Genomic DNA, 14,767 nt, shown 5'->3' on the forward strand with positions numbered 1-14,767 from the left:
CATTATGAAAATCCGCGAAATAGCGAATCCGCGATAAGTGAACCGCGAAGTGGCGAGGGATCACTGTATATGAGAATCATCAAAGGGAGAAGGAAATAAAGCAAATAGTGTAGGTTGTGATGAAATTTTACAGGAACATTAGGCCTATCTACAGAATATACACGTGTAAGATGCAGAGGGTTCTAAATCTATGGTAGGCCCAGCCTATGACCACATCCTGTTCAGCTCACAGTACTTTCTGGTAGGGACAAGGGGGGCCTTCTGGGCGTCCAAATGCGATCTTGTCATACAGAGTCTGTGGCTACATGTGACAGATAATCAAGAAGAAACTGTTTCAGCATCAAGAAAGGTATAGACTATTCTCAAAGTAGACTACATAGTCTTCCATTCAATCACAGACATTTTACCATTATGACCATTTATATCTTACCTTGTTCAATCTTGGGATAACCAGATCATTGACAGTCTCATAGATGGATATTGGGTTTACCTGACTGTTTGATCTTGTCTGGAATCAAAATACAGCCCATTATAATACAGTACATACAGCTTCCACACACTCAGATACATAATAACGTCAATGCATACTTACATCTTTAATTATTGTGTTGTCTATAATATCAGCATATATTGCGTTATCAGTTTGATCTGCTGTGTTTAATAAGAACAAAATATCAACCAATCAGATACATTTATTACAGGATATCAACAAACATACCCAGGAATTAATGAGGGGTCTCACTCTTTTTCTAATTTCCAGCAAATCCCCCAAAAATCATATCAGCTGAAGAATACTTCTAGAACCAACAGAAATGTCACCTTAAGTATAGTGGAGGCCCCTAAGCTGTACATACCTGTGTTACTTTGGCCCCTGCAGTAGCACACTGCCACAGCTACAGTGAGGATCAGCACCACAGCACCTCCCACTGTTTGTTTCTCCGATGTAGATGGTATACCACAGCAGTCCTGTCACATATTCTACAACACACACGATTAGACTATACAATATGATAAAGACTAAATGGCTCTATATCATATACATCCAATGTAATCACATGCATTGCATATTCTACTTGACAACATAAGCTTATAAGCACAGTGAAAAGTGTGTGGAAGGGATTATTATGATATCTAGGTACCTGGKGTGGTTGTGTCATTTCTACACTTTACTGTTGCAGAGGCAGTTTTCCAACTGACCAGGTTGTGAGAGAGAGAAGTGAATCTGGGGATGTCCCCGTAGATCTCATTTCTCCCTCCCATGTNATAAACTGGAACAGCCATAACAGTAATGTGTGAAATAAGTCCAACTACTAACAGATTGGATTCGTTTAGAAATATTTATGTTATCTATGTTTGTGTAGCGTAAGCAACCAGTCATAGTACATGCAAATACATGAAACAAACCATTCTGAAAATCAACCTGTGAAGAGATCATGCTGGAATAACGATAATGATGATGATTGGTGTGTTTTTAAGTTGTTTTGAGCAAACATAAATGTTGAATTTTACTCAACAAGCTAGTTCAAATACAACTGACTTCAAGCAGAGTTTGTTGATTAAAGACTAACACTTTGGCTTAAGTTCTTGTCCTTTTTAAGTCCACTCAATTTGCATAATAACGCTAATCAAGCAATTGGTTAAGTTTGACTTTTTCCAGTTTACAGTGAATGAAATTAAAAGGCTGAGGAACTTCACATTAGGTCACTTGTTTGTCATAGTTGAGMGGTCATGGTTTGCTCTCTTCCTCTTTAGCAGTGTGGGTTTGTGAAGGAAGGCACTGTGTGAAGCTGCCGTTTCCCGCTGTGATCAAAGACAGACACAGAGAATTGGTTGTAATCATATGCAAAAACCTGTGAAAACCTAGTTGCTGGGCTGATGAGTACACATGAAAAGTTGTGCAGGGATGTCTGTCCTTGTCAGAGAGAAGAATGACAATGTTCTTGCAGCATACATTTTCTGTAGTTCACTTATTAATTTATCTCTTTTACATTCAATCTACCACTGTAATCAATACTTTCCTGGGTTATTACTTTGAACAGTTGACAGACTGTAACTCAAGAACATCTACATGCAGTTGACCTCCAAATAGCTACAACATAAACCAAATGATAAACATGCCATGACGTCAAACCTTTGACACCTCTCTTAGTGACATTAAAGATTGTACTGAACATGTCAACATGACCAAGTATGTAAGTACAATATTGACTTCAATTTTTGTACAACTATGTTTTATCCATTGAGTTTCTTTCTCTGATATATACTACAGTTCTCTCTTCCACCAACAGAAAGACCACAGTGTTGATGTGTCCATTCCTTTTACAGTAAGAGGAAGTTGTGTAGAGATGAACATGACATCAGATGCAATTTTTTCTGTTTCTCTTTATGCATCTGTACCTTTCTAATTCTGTCAAAGCCCCATTCGTGTCACAGCCACAGGAACTGTAGGGGTCCGGAAGACTTGCCAGAGGCTTAGAATGGAGTTATGTGCAACTCTGCGCTGATGATGATTAATGTACTTCTCTGTATTTTGAATATTTTTAGCTAACTATTTCCTTTATTGGACAAGAAAATGTTTCATTCATAGAATATGAAGTATGTCATATAGGCACAATAAATGTGGCAACTGATGATGACGTTGTTTGGTTACAKTGTGTTTTCTGACTGCAGAGAAATGGAGRTGTTGGTCACTACAGCTTTTAATCAGGTTGTAGCATGAGCCTGAMAAACATATAATATAAACTAATATGATGAGATAGAGAGAGGAAGGAATAKGGGGACAGACCCAGMAGACTGAGGGGTTATGTTGTTGCTATSTYACRAATCACATCTTAGTATCTATATTGTGTTCCACAAGATAGTGGAGTAGTTACAGGTCTGTCCTGAAGGGGGCGATAAGAAWCCCCAGATGTTTAKCTTGTTTCTTCACACAGCGTCTCAAACTCTACACACTACAAGGTAAATAGTAAAAAAAAAAATGGATTCATGTCTTCAAAATGTAATGATGTGAAGCAAAATTAAACTACACTCTGTGTGTGGGGGGGAGCAACTAAGGTTAGCTGGCTAGGCTTGCCACCTGACAACTTAGCAACGAATTGAGGGGAGGCCTACACTATCTATATATCTATCTATCTATCAATATATCTTTTATTTATTGAGGTTAGAAGCCCAAAATAGCTGATATGAAAACCACACCACAAATATATGTTTTTAAAAAAGTGTGTTCAATCAGTTAAACAAAGCATATTCATTATAAGTGTACATAATATATTCAGTAAACAAGAAAAAACATATATGATTATATGTGGGTACATGTGTTTGTGTGTGTGAGTGAGAGTTAGGCTACATGAAGGGGATTATTGGGGAGTTTGGTTCATCAGGCTGATCCCAAGTCTTCGCTTGAAGTTATTGAGGGATGATGAGGTTTTGACAATGTGAAGAAAGAATTCCAGAGTTTGGTACCTCTGTATCTGATAGAAGCTGCATTGTGACATATCAGACCTCACAGGCTGGACTTACCACTGGTTAATAAATAAAGAACAGATTTCAGGTCAGACCAGTAAAACCACCACCATCTCTCTCTCTGACAAGGCTGGTCAGAACCAGTGCGAGGGGACAAGGACAAGACCGCCCCAAAATTCATATCTCATTTTATCTCTCCACATCAACGTCACTGGTGAGTTCATTATTTATCTTCAATCACTATCTGGACTTTCTGAATTCTGAGCCAAGGAGGGTTAATGTAAATACCGTACTGTAAACACTGTAAATTCTAACTGAATGGAGTCAACATACCCCTACAGTATGTAAACTCAACTTTCATCAAAACTGCAACAGATAAATGATTTTAAATAACCAGGAATTTATTCACATTTTTCATTCCTGTCTTTGTTTTCTTAGCTCTGCTTGAAACTACGTTAACTGTAAATCCAAACCCTGCTGTCAGGGTTCCAGGTGAATGGAATAAAGCGGAGTCAGGCACAGGACACAGGTATGAGTAAAGCCACGATCTTTACTCAATATCAACAATAATCCAACAAGGATAAATATAAACAATCCAGAACACGTACACGGAACCACCTGACAAACACAATCACGCACAAAACAAAAGGGGAAGCCAGAGGGTTAAGTAAGGAACATGATTATGGAATGGTAACCAGGTGTGTACAAAGAAGACAAAACAAAACGAAAATGAAACATGGATCGGTGGTGACTAGAAAGCGGGTGACGTCGACCGCCAAACGCCGCCCGAACAAGGAGATGGACCAACTTCGGCGGAAGTCCTGACACCTGCATACACTGGAAAGAGTAATTCTGACATGTTCAGTGGGATCTGACAGTGGCTGGAGCTATACATGGTACAAAGACAATGCTAACATGCTGACCAGACCGGACAAGTCACGTGCGCGAGCGGTACAAAATACATTTAGAAATACATGTTATTCAATTATTGCACAAACACTGCTCGTGCGCGACAACGAGCGTCTGCGTTGCCAAGGGCTAAAAATAGAAGTCATTCCTATTTTTGACATATCGCGCTGCAGGTCCTGCCTCTCCCATCTCCTCATTGGTTTAAAGAAGCAGGTACCCATGTGCCATCTCCTCATTGGTTATACCCACGTGGGTGATTGAAAGACTAACTGTTTTGCTGGTTGTTGTGGTAATACTATGAAAGTGGAGATGCCAATAACCATATAAGTTCAAAGATGTAAAAGCCTGGGAGGAAAAATGACTAGAAACGATTCGGATGACCATTTTATGTGTGGATTAATTGTCGGAGTAGAGGACCTTGTGCATTTCAGGTAAAATAACGACTCAATGTTTATTTCCCAGGACAAATTAGCTAGCAACAGCAAGCTAGCTAAATAGGAAAAATTTGCTAGCAAGTGCAAGCTAACTAGCTAAATTGCCATACATGTTTAATGCTTTTCGGCCTATACCTAAATTAATGTAATTGGTTCAGAGTTTGTTTTGATATTTTAACCTGCGTGTCGTGATCGCGTTTGGTGTAGGGGGACCAAAAAAATGTATGCGTGATAGTGCACGATGGCGCACGCGCGCAGCCGGTTTGGGTTACGTGTAAGAAAGTAGTGACCTTGTCTGGCAGACACACTACAACAGGAGCCACCTTCACCATCAGTAGCGCTGCTGAGTCGGACCAGGGTCTCTACTGGTGTCAGGGAGAGATCCAGTCCAGACCCACATAATCAATTATCAGTGATCTTGTCACTATCACTGTGAATGATGTTGTGTGTGTGTGTACGTGTCTGTGTAGAAATGTGTAGTAATGTTTTGCTTTGTCCACTACTTTATTTATTTTCTACAACTACCTCAGAACCTGATAGTGATTTGCTGTTCTCTCTCCAGACGTAACTCCTGGACCCTCTACATCAGTCCTAGTAGGAGTGGTTGTGGGCCTGGTTGTTGCTGGTGTTCTACTGGCCATTTTCCTGGTACTGCTGTGTCGATATAAAAAAGCTGGAGGTGAGACTTTTATCAATTCACATTTATCTTTTTAGTTCATGTTTAGGAGAAAAATGTCTAATTACAAATGTTTAAAACAGTAACGAATTGATACAGTATAATATTATGCATTTCTCATTACAGGTTCCTGTTGCAACAGAATATTCTGGTGAGTACACCTGTCTTTCAACTTTTCATACAGTAAAATCTAATCTGTGTGTTTCATGACTATCTCTCTCCCTGTAGGCCCCCCCAGCCCCAGAGGACCAACCTGGACCCCCAACAGGACCAAGGATCTATCCAGGGCCGGGCTCCTGATGCTGGGTATACACGTCTGCAATATGGTCAGTCTCTCATCCCAGACCACTGTCACTCTCCTCTCCGTAACTTCACATACTGACTTTTCACCATTCACTTTATATAGATGTTACCGTACTCTATGTCCCTAGGCAAGCTGAGGGAAAACCAACTTTTTAATCTTTCTCTCTCTCTTCTTTGACCAACAGGTGGCGCTAACATCTATGATACGATCACGCCCTCAGACAGTAATGACAATGGTACTGGGAAAGGGAAAGGGGGATACCTAGTCAGTTGTACAACTGAATACCTTCAAATGAAATGTGTCTTCTGCATTTAACCCATCCCCTCTGAATCAGAGAGGTGCGGGGGGGCTGCCTTATTTGACATCCACGTCTTCGGGGCCTGGGGAACAGTGGGTTAACTGCCTTGCTCAGTTGCAGAATGACAGATTTTTCCCTTGTCAGCTCGGGGATTCGATCCAGCAACCTTTCGGTTACTGGCCCAGCAACCTTTCGGTTACTAAACACTAGGCTACCTGTATATTAAATTTAGCATGAATACAGTGTAGAGTTGTTGTTGCTGTTATTCTTCATATATTTAATATCACAAGCATACTAACAGTAAGTAGAGATATTAGTGTATTACCGGTATATTTCAGACGCTGGTGCTGCTACTGCTGGACCAAGTGATGTGATGTACGCCCAGATTCAACTCAAAAAGTTGGACAAGAAAAAGAAAAGTAACTCTCAACTGTCACAAATTCATACAAAATGCAGCAGTGTTTTTTACTCATCACATTTGATAAAAACATACAAATTTTCTCCACCTCATCAGGTCAAGATGGGGAAGACCAGAGGTGAGAACCATTCTACAGGTTGGCAGTCAGTGAAATCTAAATGTGTGATTTTGGAGTTTCAAAAAAGATGCAGAATATTCAATAAGCTACTTCCTTAATTTGCTGACTGGAAATGTCAATTTCATCAGCAACCGGACCTGTTGATGTGACCTATGCTGAGGTTGACCATAAACAGAAGGCCAAAGCCAAGAAGAAGAAAGGTAAGACTGGACATCCCTCCATCAATATTCCCCCTATCATACCCTCACACATCTGACCCCATATTGACTAGCTGCATAATATTCTGTTTATAACTGTTATATTATTCTGATGTTTTATCCTCACTCCTTACAGAAACATCAACCCCACCTGAGYCAGATTCAGTCTATTCTCAACTGAAGCCAGTCACAGCCCCAGGTAAGACTAATAGCCATATGTGATTGATAATTAATATGATACTAAACATTTTTTAATTGATTTATTTACCAACAAATATATTTATTTAAGGTTTAATAGTGTATTACTGTAACAGCTTTGTTTAATTATATGGTGTAATAATGATGGATCTTATCTGCAGCTACAGAAAATGTCTACTTGTTGTGTATTGAATTATATTGTTTTGTTTTAATGTATTAAATTGTATTATATTTGATTTGTTATGTCTGTCGTTCAGATGATAAAATAACATATGTATATGAATTACCAAAATATTGTATTATTCAAGTATTATTCATGTTTTATTCTAATTGCCTGTACTTTTACAATATCTTAGCATTGTACTTTCTTAATTAATAAACTGTCTTTTACCCACCAGATGGCATGAGTACTTTCTTACAGTAAATGGATATTGTCTCAACTTTTCCATACAACCTAATTTGGTCAAACCTCCTTTAACTAGTATAGATATTATGCTCCACAATGTGTGATTTAAAGGGACATTCTGCTATTGCTAAATATATTTTTGGACTTATCATATGTACCCATTGAATCTTGAAAGAATATAACATAAATGCCCCATGAGCAAAGTTCAAAAGCCGTACCCCATCAGCTGAAGACCATTGAGATGTTCAGAACGACTTTAGGGGGAAAGTGTGCCTGAAAAGAAAAGTTTTTCTCAGTTTAATGATGTGATATACTCTGCTGCAGTTCTGAGGAGCTGGTTAGTACTGTGTACTTCCTCTCAAAAAGTGTTTCATGTCCCTCAGCCACACTGACTATGAGAATGTGAAATAGTTGAATCAGCTTCTCTGCAGGCATATGAAGCCAAGATGAAATTGCACAGACACTTGTGACATTTTTGCTCTCTCCCCCCGGTTTGTCTTTCTATCTCGCTGTCTCTGTCTCTATATCGTTCTGTCTTTCTCTCTTTAATCCCGAGCGCTCTATCTCCCTATTTCTCTGAAAGATTGAGTGGTCTGCTCATAAAGTAAGAAAGCTACCGGTATCTGTGAACACCATGGCCATTCAACCAGCAGCAGCTAGAAAACACAGGCTCCAAAACCACCACCAGACCGCAAACACACCCACACCTCATAGTCTAACGCTCAAGCTGAGTGAAGGGGTATTTTCAGAGAGCAACAATAGAATGTGACTTCCTTTTCAACTAACACTCAGTAACAATTAAATAGAACAGCAGCCCTCAAAAGCAAGTCTCTTATCTTTCTTCACCTCTACTCTATCTTCTCTGTGTGTTTTGGTTAGTCAACTGCTAGCTACCAGTGACAGTGATAGATAAGGACATACAGCCAGAGAAAACAGTAAACACCTTACAGAGATGTCTGGTGGTCCCATCTCCTGCTTCTCCAAACAGGGAATACTACTTCTCCTACTCTCCAACCTCCACTATGGTAAGTTCTGTAACTATTCTTATTTATTTCAACATTTTAAACACAGTAGAACCATCAACGAGGATGACACAAACAAGTTTAAAAACGTATCCCCATTGTGGTCCTCTTGAATATACAATAAAACAAAAATACAGTGTACACAAGATAACATGAAAACAAAATACATCTAAAATACATCTCATGAATAGAGAGGAACCCGTAAAAGGAATCAAATAGATTACCAAGTAACGTTCATTGAAACAATTATACTTGCACAGTTTTAAAGCATTTTGCACGTAAACCATTTCTTAAGATTTATCATAAAACTCCTTAGTGTATTGATAGATTTTATATGGTTTGGTACACCATTCCATTCCTCTGCACCAGTGTTAAGGAAAGAGCTTTTTCCAGCCATGCTCCTATAGAGCTGTGGTCTCGTATTCGCAACACTGGCTCTGGTGTGATGCTATGAGAGTCTGTAATGACATTAAAATAACCAGACAGGTAACTGGGGGAAAGGTCATGTATCACTTTAAAAACCATCAACAGTTTAATCTGCACCARCACCAGATCAACTGGAAGCCAGTTCAGTTCCCTGAAATGATCAGGACCAACGTGRGTCCCTATGGCTGAGCTTGAATACAATTCTCATTAGTTTGTTTTGGGCCATTTGAAGTTTGTCCTTCAGATTTTTTGTTATGCCACTGAACCATGAGATACAAGCATAGTCATAGTGGCCCTGTATCAGAGATGTTGCCAGGGTCCTCATAGTCTCTCTATCCAGGAACTTGGCTACCTTTGCCAGGAACTTGGTCCTGGAGTGAACATTCCCAATGGCCTTCAGAGCCACAAGTTCACATGTCATGTGTTGGTCCAGTTCACATCCCAATGAATGTAACAGAGCATTTTTCCTTCACCGCTACACCATTAAACTTGACCGAGAAGTTGGAAGAGTAGTTCACTTTGTGTTTGGAACCAAACAGGATACATTCTGTTTTACCTAAATGGATAACCACTTACTGACTTCAGTCAGTTGGCTGCTTAGGGTCTTTTCAACGGCCTCCTTATTCTAATGTGAAACCAAGAGGGTAGAATCATCCCCAAACAGGATCTATTGCATGTGCTTGCTTGCATGATAAAGTAAGGAAAACCGTCAGCTTTCTCTAACTTCCTTGTTGGTTTTTACATGTTGTGTGTGTTGCCTGTAAGAATGCCTAGTCATCAGTGATTGGTTGGATATCTCGAAACGTTTTCTTTATTACTGTTTGATAACATTTACATAATACCTATATTCAGGAACATAACATGATGTACATATTCTGCAGTTTTGAATGAGTGCCGATGGTGTGGTTGGGACAGCAGCTGTTGCAGTGCTTCTAGAACGTAACAGATCTTACGACCCTGTGCGTAAAGGCTGTCATTCATTACATTTAAGGCGATATGGGACTGTATCAAATTATTGTTTCTATTACATAATATGATACATTGCAGGACTAGGATAACTGCAGTTATGTCTTAAATTCTTCAATGAACTGTAACTGTATTTAGTCTTAGTTCATGACTGACATTTTTTTTATAAGGGTTTATAAAACATTACGTCAGACTGATATGTAATTATAATGTTGCCCATGCAGTATATGATGTATTTCTGGTGAATAATTACACAGTAAACACAGTGGTATTTGTACTTGTGAGCTGAGGAGGGGTTATCAGATCCACCCCCACTTCTCTTTTCCTGTCATCTCATCCTGTTCTACAGTCACACTCAGATACATAAAGATATAAAGTGAAAATATGCTAAGTTCCACGTACAGCATAAATGAAACCTGGAAATGCGCTATATAAATCCAATCCATTATTATCTATTATTGATTAAGTAGGACTTTGCATTGTAGTGTATTATTGTGTAGTTATTCATGTTGGCACACTGTCACAAGTATTACAGTCACACTGTAACATGTATTAGAGTGTAACAATGAGTAATTACAACACTTGCTACATCGTACTACATGAATAATTACAGTAATAAGATCATTGTAATATAGTGTGCAACCATTGACTGATGTCAGAATTTTTTATTTTTTATTTTAACTTTATAACGTATTTATTTGTGTGTTTCAGATGTGGGTGTTCCTCTGATCATCAACAAGAGAGTGGGGGACTGCGTGGAGCTGCTGGCAGGCACAGAGAGGAGACATTTCCAATCCTTGGAGTGGAAGTATATGGGAAAGGAAATTGTAGAATTCAACACAGAAGCCGTTTATTCACCTGCATCCCAGTTTGAGGGGAGACTAAAGATGAACACCAAAAACTTCAGTTTAACAGTCAGAGAGCTGACACTGCAAGACTCAGGGGATTTTCTACTTACAGGTGAAGGGGACAAAGGTCAGATTGACAGTAAAACCATCATTCTGAAGGTCCACGGTAGGCTGTTTTCATCTTTTTGCATTCTATTTTGATGTCATTCTTATTTATATCCATAACCATGGCTGATGATCTTTAAACTACAACACAGGTTTTGTGGTTTCATACTGACCTTACTCACGATGCTTTGTTAAATATCATCATATTTTCAAGTCGTCTTTCTCCTGGTGGTATGGCTATGGTAGGGTTCATTTAGAAGAATGATTATGAGTCTCTATCTCTCTCCTGGTTGGTCAGATCCTATATCCAAGGTGGCGATCCAGACAGACATCAAGCTATTGGCCAACCACTCCTGTACGATACGGCTGGTGTGAAACGTGTCCTGCTACCCCAACCTCACCTATACCTGGGAGAGAGACAATGAGATCTACGGGGACGCCCAGCAGATTTACTTCTCTCTCTCACCAGCAGAGAGAAACATCAGTGTAAAGTGCAACGCCTCCAACCTGGTCAGTTGGAAAACTGCCTCTGCAACAGTAAAGTGTAGAAATGACACAACCACCCCAGGTACCTAGATATCATAATAATCCCTTKRATACACTTTTCASTGTGCTTATACGCTTATGTTGTCAAGTAGAATTATGTATGCTGTGATTTAACAATTGGATTATAGAAAATTAGAGCCATTTTTAGTCTTTATCATTATGTAATAGTCTAATCATGTATGTTTTGATAGAATATATGTGACAGACTGGTGTGGTGATATACCATCTAACATCGGATATAGTGGAGCGCAGTCATTGGTGCTGATCTCACTGCATGTGGACAGTGTGCTACTGCAGGTCGAAGTTACCAGGTATGTACTTACTTAGTGGCTCCACTATATTAAGGTACATTTTGTTCTAGAGTATTCTTCATCTGATATGATTTTGGGGGGGGATTTCTAGAAATGAAGAAAGAGTATACCCTAATTAATTCCTGGGTATGTGTTGATATCCTGTATAAAATGTTTCTGATTGGTTGATATTTTGGTTCTTATTAAAATCACAGAAGATCTAACTACAACACAATATATGCTGAGTTATGGACAACACAAGAAGTAGAGATTAAGTATGCATTGCCGTTATTATGTATCTGAAATGTTGAGAGCTGTATGTACGTATGTAATGGGTGTATTTTGATTCAGACAAGATCAAACAGTCAGGTTAAACCCAATATCCATCTATGGAGACATGTCAATATTCTGGTTATCCCAAGATTGAACAAGGTAAATAGTAAATGGGTCATAATGGTAAAATGTCTGTGATTGGAATGGAGACTATGTAGGTCTACCATAAGAATAGTCTATTACTTTTTGATCTGCTGAAACGTTTTCTTGAATTATCTTCACATGTAGCGGAGACTTGGTTATGACAAGATTAAATTTGGACTTCAGGAACGGCATCCTCCCTCCCTACCAGAAAGTACTGTGAGCTGAACAGGATGTGGTCATAGGCTGGGCCTTCCATAGATATAGAACCCTCTGCATCCTCTGCATCTTACACGTTTATATTCTGTAGATAGGTCTAGATGTTAATGTTTAATTTCATCACAACCTACACTATTTGCTATATTTCCTTCTCCCTTTGATGATTCTCATATATACGGTATATCATAAGGCCTTATATCTTTCTTTGAAGGCCTAGATACAATTAGAAGATTCGGAAATGTGTAATAGGCAGTAGAAGGCGTGGTGAACAGATAGGCTCATGTGTAAAATGTATAATTTCTAGATTAAAGAAAATTGTTTTAGATACTAGTATGACATTGATTAGTGATGTTGATGTACTCTTTTGCATTAGGATTATGTTCTCGCCAGGCATCAATGAGGTTGTAATCAGAGAGTATACGCTGGAGAGCCTTGGTTGCGTGTTGATTGTAGATGGTCTAATTTGATTTGTCCGCATGTCCAAAATCGCATTCATGTCTGTCCCAATAACCAGATGGAATTCAGTTCATTCTAAAAAAAATATGCTGTTCAGAGAATCAAAAATAATTATACCTTATTTGCATGCCTTGAGTGGTTTGCATTTAGAGTGAATTGTAATTAACACTCACAACTGTATTTGTTAGCAACAGAGGCATGATTGTTGTATTGAATGGTTTTCAGTACTGTAGCCTTCACCAAGTAAATGTCTAAGTGGATATGTTATCTTTAAAATTAAACTCATTATGACAACACATTACATATATCATAAAGCCCCTGAGGGCCTAGTTACACCCTAACACACTGGTCTGAAACTCCTGGTTTAGTCAAATTATGCCGGCTTGCAAAGGGATGTGTCATTTCTATTGGAATCCAGTCAAAGTTAGGATATCCAACAATTGAAACTTTCAGTCACACGCAACCTGCATTCAGAATGACTGACGGGGTAGAGAAGATTGATTATTGAGACTACCTAAATCACATAAACTGGAACAAACATATCAGTAATGTGTGAAATAAGTCCAACTACTAACAGATTGGATTCGTTTAGAAAAATGTATGTTATCTATGTTTGTGTAGCATTAGATTAATCAACCAGTCATAGTACATGCAAATACACAGGTATTGAAACAAACCATTCTGAAAATCAACCTGCAAGAGATCATGCTGGAATAATGATAATGATGATGATTGGTGTCGTTTTGAGTTGTTTTGAGCAAACATACATTTTTTTTTGTTCAAATACAACTGACTTCAAGCAGAGTTTGTTGACTAAAGACTAACACATTGGCTCAAATTCTTGTCCTTTTTAAGTCCACTCAACTTGCATAATAACGCTAATCAAACAATTGGTTAAGTTTGACTTTTTACAATGCACAGTGGATGAAATTAAAAGGCTGAGGAACTTCACATTAGGTCACTTGTTTGTCATAGTTGAGTGGTCATGGTTTGCTCTCTTCCTCTTTAGCAGTGTGGGTTTGTGAAGGAAGGCAATGTGTGAAGCTGCCGTTTCCCGCCGTGATCATAGAGAGACACATAGAGAATTGGTTGTAATCATATGCAAAAACCTGTGAAAACCTTGTTGCTGGGCTGATGAGTACACATGAAAAGTTGTGCAGGGATGTATGTCCTTGTCAGAGAGAKGAATGACATTGTTCTTGCAGCATACATTTTCTGTAGTTCACTTATTATTTCTTTTTTACATTCGATCTACCACTGTGATCACTACTTTCCTGGGTTATTACTTTGAACAGTTGACAGACTGTAACTCAAGAACATCTACATGCAGTTGACCTCCAAATAGCTACAACATAAACCAAATGATAAACATGCCATGATGTCAAACCTTTGACACCTCTCCTAGTGACATTAAAGATTGTACTGAACATGTCAACATGACCAGGTATGATAAATATAATATTGGCTTCACTTTTTGTACAACTATGTTTTATCCATTGAGTTTATTTCTCTGATATATACTATAGTTCTCTCTTCCACCCACAGAAAGACCAAAGTGTTGATGTGTCCATTCCTTTTACAGTAAGAGGAAGTTGTGTGGAGATGAACATGACATCAAATGCAATTTTTTCTGTTTCTCTTTATGCATCTGTACCTTTCTAATTCTGTCAAAGCCCCATTCGTGTCACAACCACAGGAACTGTAGGGGTCCGGAAGACTTGCCAAAGGCTTAGAATGGAGTTATGTGCAACTCTGCGATGATGATGATTAATGTACTTCTCTGTATTTTGAATATTGTTAGCTAACTACTTCCTTTATTGGACAAGAAAATGTTTCATTCATAGAATATGAAGTATGTCATATATGCACAATAAATGTGGCAACTGATGATGACGTTGTTTGGTTACACTGTGTTTTCTGACTGCAGAGAAATGGAGTTGTTGGTCACTACAGCTTTTAATCAGGTTGTAGCATGAGCCTGAGAAGCATATAATATAAACTAATATGATGACATAGAGAGAGGAAGGAATAAGGGGACAGACCCAGTAGACTGAG

General features: G+C 38.7%; 2 long non-coding RNA genes across 2 annotated transcripts; one reads left to right on the top strand and one right to left on the bottom strand.

Annotated features, from left to right (window-relative positions):
* Nucleotides 1-60: 60 nt before the first annotated feature.
* Nucleotides 61-658, bottom strand: LOC111974144 (uncharacterized). The gene is made up of 3 exons (XR_002896404.2): nt 593-658; nt 431-508; nt 61-301 (listed from the first exon to the last, which is right to left on the bottom strand). It is a non-coding gene; the product is annotated as an uncharacterized lncRNA (long non-coding RNA).
* A 4,716-nt stretch (nt 659-5,374) lies between these two features.
* Nucleotides 5,375-5,801, top strand: LOC139028840 (uncharacterized). Its single transcript, XR_011481078.1, has 3 exons — nt 5,375-5,484; nt 5,608-5,632; nt 5,710-5,801. It is a non-coding gene; the product is annotated as an uncharacterized lncRNA (long non-coding RNA).
* The last annotated feature ends 8,966 nt before the right edge of the window (nt 5,802-14,767 follow it).

Source organism: Salvelinus sp. IW2-2015, linkage group LG15 (assembly GCF_002910315.2).
Source record: "Salvelinus sp. IW2-2015 linkage group LG15, ASM291031v2, whole genome shotgun sequence".
NCBI classification, from domain to species: Eukaryota; Metazoa; Chordata; class Actinopteri; order Salmoniformes; family Salmonidae; genus Salvelinus; species Salvelinus sp. IW2-2015.